Source organism: Castanea sativa, chromosome 3, assembly GCF_040712315.1.
Source record: "Castanea sativa cultivar Marrone di Chiusa Pesio chromosome 3, ASM4071231v1".
Taxonomy (NCBI): domain Eukaryota; kingdom Viridiplantae; phylum Streptophyta; class Magnoliopsida; order Fagales; family Fagaceae; genus Castanea; species Castanea sativa.
Window position 1 is genome coordinate 55,664,094 of NC_134015.1, and position 6,865 is coordinate 55,670,958.

General features: G+C 35.9%; 1 protein-coding gene across 24 annotated transcripts in view; it reads left to right on the forward strand.

The window, feature by feature from the left end:
* The window catches only part of LOC142626729 (TMV resistance protein N-like), a 68,421-nt gene extending 62,463 nt beyond the window's left edge, over positions 1-5,958 (forward strand). For 3 of the 24 annotated variants that reach the window (XM_075800435.1, XM_075800436.1, XM_075800437.1), the window contains one exon: positions 3,809-3,909. The gene's annotated coding sequence lies outside the window, so the exon portion shown is untranslated. Of the gene's footprint in view, positions 903-1,080; positions 1,476-1,972; positions 3,651-3,808; positions 3,910-4,188 lie in introns of those variants that run through there. The other 21 variants (XR_012842610.1, XR_012842614.1, XR_012842615.1 and 18 more) reach the window with 21 other exon arrangements.
* Positions 5,959-6,865: the final 907 nt, after the last annotated feature.

Below are 6,865 nucleotides of genomic sequence, written 5' to 3' on the forward strand. Positions count from 1 at the left end.
CTTGATCCATTAGATTTTATGTGGTTTCGTTATGTAAGTGTTAGACATGACTTATTGAAACGCAAAATTTTAGGCGATCGGAATGATGTTACTCTTCGGTGTGAAATTTCAAACGACTACAGAGGATTAGCAGAAGTTACAATAAGAAGGTGTGGGGTCCATGTGGCATGCATATGTCACCCACGGAATTCTACTGCAGATAAGGTATTAAAAGAAGCATCTTTTGATGAACGATTAAAATTGTTTTTATCCAGAGTGGCTACAGAGGTTCTTCCCTTCGAGCGAGAGATGGTCGGATGCTCTGAAACCCAAAATGCCAATTATTGCCCTCTTTGTGAAATAGCAGAAGATTCAGCCTTACATCTATTTCAATGTTGTTCCTATGCCAAAGGAATGTGGTATGGTGCTAGATGGGGGTTTCGCATTGAAATGATCCAAGCTAAATCTGTAAAGGAGTTCATTGAACAAATAGTTGACCCCCCAAAGGAATTATTAGCAGAAAGAGTCACCAAAGATGAATTCACACTGTATGCAATAGTGGCGATGGAAATCCTTTGGGATGCACGAGTGAAAGCTCTGGTTTCAGAGACTAAAGAAAGCATAAATCAGCTAGCCCATCGTCTTAACACACAGTATGACTCTAACTTGAGATCACTTGGGACTTCGAGGCGAACTAAAGAGCAGAAAAAGAGAAAGCGCGTGGACCAAACCACCTGATCAACTGGTGAAGCTTAACTTCAATGCGTCATGTGATCAAAATAATGTAGGCTTGGCTGTGGTTGTCAGAAATCAAGAGGGGAATGGCAGAGCAATCAGACGTGGGATAAGCCTCTGCAGTAAGATGGGCAATGCCATTGGCAAATGAGGAGAGACTTGAACAAGTTGTGGTAGAGGGTATAAAGGTAAGCACTCCAAGTATTTGATAAAATGTTACTATGGATATATAATGGTAAAATACAGTACAGATTGCACAATTGGATTGCTATTTCTCTTCCTTTTTTTTGTAGTCCAATGAATTTGTGCTAGAGATAATCTTTATATTGTTAGCTGGTTGTTGAGGATTTATCTTTTAAATTGCAGCTACTATCATCAACTTCATTGTAAATTCAGCTTGCAAGCTCGGCTGGGAATGGAGGAGCATAATGAAGGATATTTTGGCTTTGGCTTCTTTTTTCAGATAATAATGTACTGAACAGCCTCATAAAATGGGCACTGGGGTCTAATGACTCTAGTTTATTGTTGCCTGTAAATGTTCCCCCAACAGTAAGCAGATAGAAGTTTGTTACCTCTCTCTCCTCTTTTTAATATGTTGCTCACACAGTCACACATCCTAGTGGACTTGCATTCGTTTTCTGTTCTTCTGCAACATGTGTATTTGGACTATAATTTATCAATTTATTAATACTTAGCACCAGTTCTGAAAGGTCACTCAGATGCTAATGAGGTCTCTCTTGGAATCTTCGACCCTTTTGAAGGTACTAAGTTCACGTTATATGTATACCAGCTAAATAATTGTTGGAAATATAATTTGATTTTAATATGCGAGTAGTCATGAGGTTACTATAGGCCTAGCTTGGACTGTTTTAATTTTGGTTAGTATGACTTAAGGCCTTTTGTATTATAGTTCTGTTAAATATGACAAAATATAAATAAGATTAAATGAATTGATATTCCAGTTGGCCAAGTTTAGAATAAATTGTCTTATTGAATGAAATATGATTTTTATGTTGTTCTTCTCATAAAAATAATGGTTATTTCTCCTTGTGATCTTGAACATACCTCATGTTGGAGGCTAACTGGAACCTTTCTCCTGAATTGATATCCCTTAGCACTAAATTTAATATTCACTTCACCTAAAACAAAAATTCATGTATTAGAAATGATTTGGAACTATTGGCTGAATCTTAGATACTTTTCTTTTGTGGGGGTGGAGTTGAGGGACTATTGCAATGATTATCATTTACTATTTCAGGAAGCAGAGCATCTTTGCTTAGACAACTACTTGCCAGAAACTGCACTACACTTGAAGAGCCAAAGCAGTCGACCAAGACAAAGCTGCAAGTCCAATGCAAGCACCCCACTGCCCCCAATCAGCCTCTCGGTACTGACAATTGACAAACCACTTCTCTAAGCCCACCATCACTAGCTGAAAAACTATGGTAAACCTTAGAATTATTAAAAACATCTTGTTCTTTAATAACCCCTAAATTTGTTCTTCTCCAGTTGCCTAGGGTCAAACTTATTGAAGACTTGACAAAGGAAAAAGTGTTGAAAATGAGGGTTTCTTTCACTATCTCACACACCCCAAAAATAGATCATGCCCTACATTGCAGCATCAGTAAGACTTCTATGGCTTTGGTTATAAATTGCTTTGATTGATGGATTTACTATGAAGTCATTGCGTGGCCATGGCTAAAGTTGATGCAAGGGCAGCAACATTCATTGTGAGCTGGAACTGAATGAACTTTTGACTATTCTTAGATACACACCTTCTCCAACTCAAAACTGTCACCGCAGAAGTAAATAACCAGGATGACAGTATTTGTGCTCTCCTTTGCCACTTCAGTGCCTTGGATTCCCATGGAAAGCCCAATAATTTTCTTCTCTTAGAATAAATACATGATTCACACCGGCAGTTCTCTCTTCCGGTGAGTATTTTTTGAAAATTCCCTGTTCTACTATAGCTTCATTGTTGAAATCCTCATCAAGATTGGGAATCCCACATTCCAAAGCTATCACTCTTGCTGCATGTTCATTGTCACCGGTGATCATTTTGATGTTTACTCTAAAAAGTGCATATAGTCTTCTTACTCTTCCTCTTTTCAAAATCCCCACTTCTATTTTTCTTTGAATTGAGGGCCTTGACTTAGATTATCTCAGAATTTTGCTTGGTTTTATCGATATTGATACCTAAAATCGTAGATTGCCCAATAATGTAGTACTTTTACTGTATGGCTTCCAAATCCTTCAACCGATCATGCAGAAATCCTGTTTGTAAATTGTGCTAGCTGTGTTGAAACCAAAAACTTGTTGCCTTATAAAAAAAAAATTTCTACTTTTTCTTAGGAAATACATTCCCTCGTTGTTTCTTTGCCAAGCCAAGATTCTGTTAGCTTCATCTCATTAACTGTCAAGTACCTGTTTTGTCAGTGAAGATTTTTTTTGTGGCTCAGTCCATTGTGGAACAAGCAGAAGGTTCTCAAACCCTAGTGTAATCAAGCATCAAGCATTTCATAGAATATGCCACATGTAAGAGCAGCTGATAGAGGTAGACCTTCCAGAGTTGCCACCGCCATAACTGTGACTGTCGTGGCAAAAAGGCATGATCAATCATCGTGCACTATATCTCTAATACTTTGAGTTTTAAATATTTGTATGAGTATTAAGATTTAGAGTACCAGAGCAACAAATGTTCTCTCATGTCAGCTCTTAAAGTTGCATACTATGGTTTTGTTATTTTAATTTTCTGTTCACTTTTTTTTAACATAATGTCTGCGTTTTCAACCAACATCAATGTAGTGGTTATCTTTAACATAATATTTTTGCTTTAAATCAAGCTTCAGTATGACCAGGCTGCTTGTCTTGTGCTATTACTCTCAAGAAAGAGGCTGCACCAGAGAATGATGCTTCCTATTGGTAGTTGAGGAAAGGTGATTGGTTAAATTCATTTTTTTTTCATGATTATGTTTCAAGCTTCCATTCTTTTCATTGTAAATGCATACATATGTGAAATTTAGCATTCATAAATTATCATGTAAGATGTTGATTTCGTTTACTCTTTTTTCCCCTTCTGTAACTACATCACCAGCGAGTATTCTTTGGCTTTGCCTTTTATGGAGACCACTCAAGAAGATTGGCTTTTAATGTCTCTAGGAAGTTTCCTAAGTCCTACATGCAGCACATATAGTTGTGAGTCAATTTTTTGTCATTTGCTTTCTGTTCATCTGTGTTTGCCATTTACAACTCTTTCCCTTTGTCAGACTGTGTTATCATCTTTATGAGTTACAAAGAGTACAAGGGAAATACACTTTATTTTAAATGCTTTATTTTCTTGTGATGAAATCCATCAATGTAGAAGTTATTTAATTTGTAGGGAATTTTTATATTGCAATCATAGGAATGGACCCTTTATGCATGCGCCTGACATGAAGAATCTTTATGCTTAAGAACTTGTGATCTTGTTTGCAGAAAAGATGAATGCTCTTAACAAGTGAGTGAAAAGGCAAAGACCAAGTTGCAATTTCAATAAAAATACCTGATTGCCCTCGCTCCAGCCTCCCAGAATTTGCTTAGGTCATTGAGGTATGTTCATAAGCATTACTTTGTGTGTTACTCTGCGTGGGATATCTTGAATTAAACTATTGAAAACTCTATCAAAGTTTGATTAACCTTCTTACAGATCGATCTAAAACTTACTTTGAGCTTTAGGTTGATAAAACAGTCACCTAAAAGAAGCCCTGTCAGAGGTGATTTGTGCACTAGTTAGCTTGTAACTATATGTGGCCTGGTCATGAGATTGTTACTGCCTGGGCCAGGGCATGTATAGCTTTGTGGAGGCCAGGTCACCAAAAATTAAAGGCAATTAACTTATAAATTAGTACACTTGGCCCACAGCTTTTCATAGTCACCTTGTCATGAAATCAATCAACTTCTTTTTCTCTACATTGGAATATGATCATATATTCTTAAATACTCTCTCCTTAGTTAGCCACCTTGTTTAGGCCAATTTCATGTATATTGCTTCTCTCTAATGAACACACTTTTTTTTTTCTTTATATACAACCTAGGGTCTTTTTTTAAGGGGACAGTAACATATTCAGTTGAAGGAAAATATATGTATATTTCAAATAAGGTATGGCTAATAATAAAATTTTAATGCAAGCAAAAAATTCTCTTAGTAAGGACCAATAATTTTCCTGGTATACATTTAATGTTAACTTAATCCCATCAAAACCTCTTGCTTTCAAATGGGATTATGTGGTTTTGATACCTGAAACAGTGGAGGAATTGGGGCATACAGTACAAAGGTTTATCTCTCTCTCTCTCTCTCTCTCTCTCTCTCTCTATATATATATATGTATATATAATAAAATATTAAAAAAAACCAATGTGTATATATATATACACACACATATACATAAAAGAAATATTAAAAAAATTAATCCCATGGGAAGCAACAGCCACCATGGCCTCCCTTTGCTTTGCATTTGATCATGGCCTGCGTGATTCATACCCATACTGCTTAATTCCTTTTGTGGTATTGTTGTTCTCTTGCCAGAGTTACCATTATTCTTAGATGTACTATGACTTCAGCATTGTTGCAAAACCTTGGGAACTGAGTATTCGTATAATTTCTTTGGTGTTTTTCTCCTTATTGAAGCAAAAAATTTAAAGTCTGATTTGCTGACAATCGATCATCTTTCTATACCAATTATCCAACTAATGAAAAGATGGCAGACAATTTCCTTCTGAAAAATATTTATAAAAAAGTACTAGTATTTTTTTGTAACTTGTCAATGTGTAAATGTGTTTTTTTCTTTTTTCTTTTCTCTAACTTATAATAATTCTTGGTAATATAATTTGGTTTCAACACTAGAGTAGTCATGAGGCCACTTTGCTCTGAGTTCAGTTTGCATATGCTTCATTGTAATTTTAGTTAGAATGATTTAGGGCCTTCTACATTACTGATTTGTTGAATATGACAAAAATATAACTAAAATTAAAAGTGGTCTGATATTCTGGTTAGTCAAGTTTGGAGCAAGTTGTTTGATCCACTAAAGTTTGTGTTTTTTAATATGATTCTCAAAGTAATGGTGTTTGTTACTTCTTTGTCCATTTGAATGTATGAAATTCACCCTCAATGTCGTTGGTCATTTATTTCTTAACTGTATTCCTATGAAAATTTAAGGATGAATGACTATTTTTTTTATTATAAATTTCATAGGAATTATACTTAATAAAACTAATAATTACTTTGGAATAGCTATTGATTTGTCATAGGATTGGTCTTATTTACTGAATTGGCCTTTGGGGGGGGGGGGGGAGCTTTTCTTTTTACCCTGATGTCCTATTAAAGGCTGGCTAGAATGTGGTCTCTTGAATATATATCCCTTAGTCTTGGGGGCTCCCTTCTTGTGGGCGTGAACAACCTTCTCACTCTTCATCTTCACTGAAACCCCACTTCTGTTTTTCTCTAAATCAAAGTCTAACATGGATTATAGAATTTATTGATATTCATACTCATACCAAAGACAAGCCCAAGAAAGGGTCGCTTTCTTGTTAGAGCTCTAGAAATCTTTACAAGCGATTTAGAATCTACTTTGTAAATAGTGTTGGTTGTGTGTAAACCAATTGCTTCTTGTTTTATATATCAAGAACATTTGATACTATTCTGTGGGAGTACCTTCCCTCATTGCTTCTTTTAAGGGCAAAGTTCTGTTACCTTTATCTCATTTAATGTACAAGTACCTATTTTGTCAGTGCAGATACTTATATCTTACCCCAGGGTTTGACAATTAGAGATCCCTTGCCAAGGCATGATCAACTATCATGTCTTTCATAGAATAAGCCAAAGTTGTCTTCTAGCCAGAGGCATACCTTTTGCAATTGCCAACACCATGATTATGACTAGCAGTGACAATACGAACAAGTGCATTGAAATATGTTGGTGCTGCCCATCTCTCAATACGTCCACCCTGACGTCTCCACTCTTTGGGAAGAACTTTTCAAATTGCTTAGATTGCTTGAAGTTATAGACAGCAGAAACAGTTACAACCAGAACAACAGTAACGATAATACTCCCACCATGATAATCGTATGCTGTTTGATTCCAAAGGCAGAGATTATAGCAGAGGCCAAAAGTACA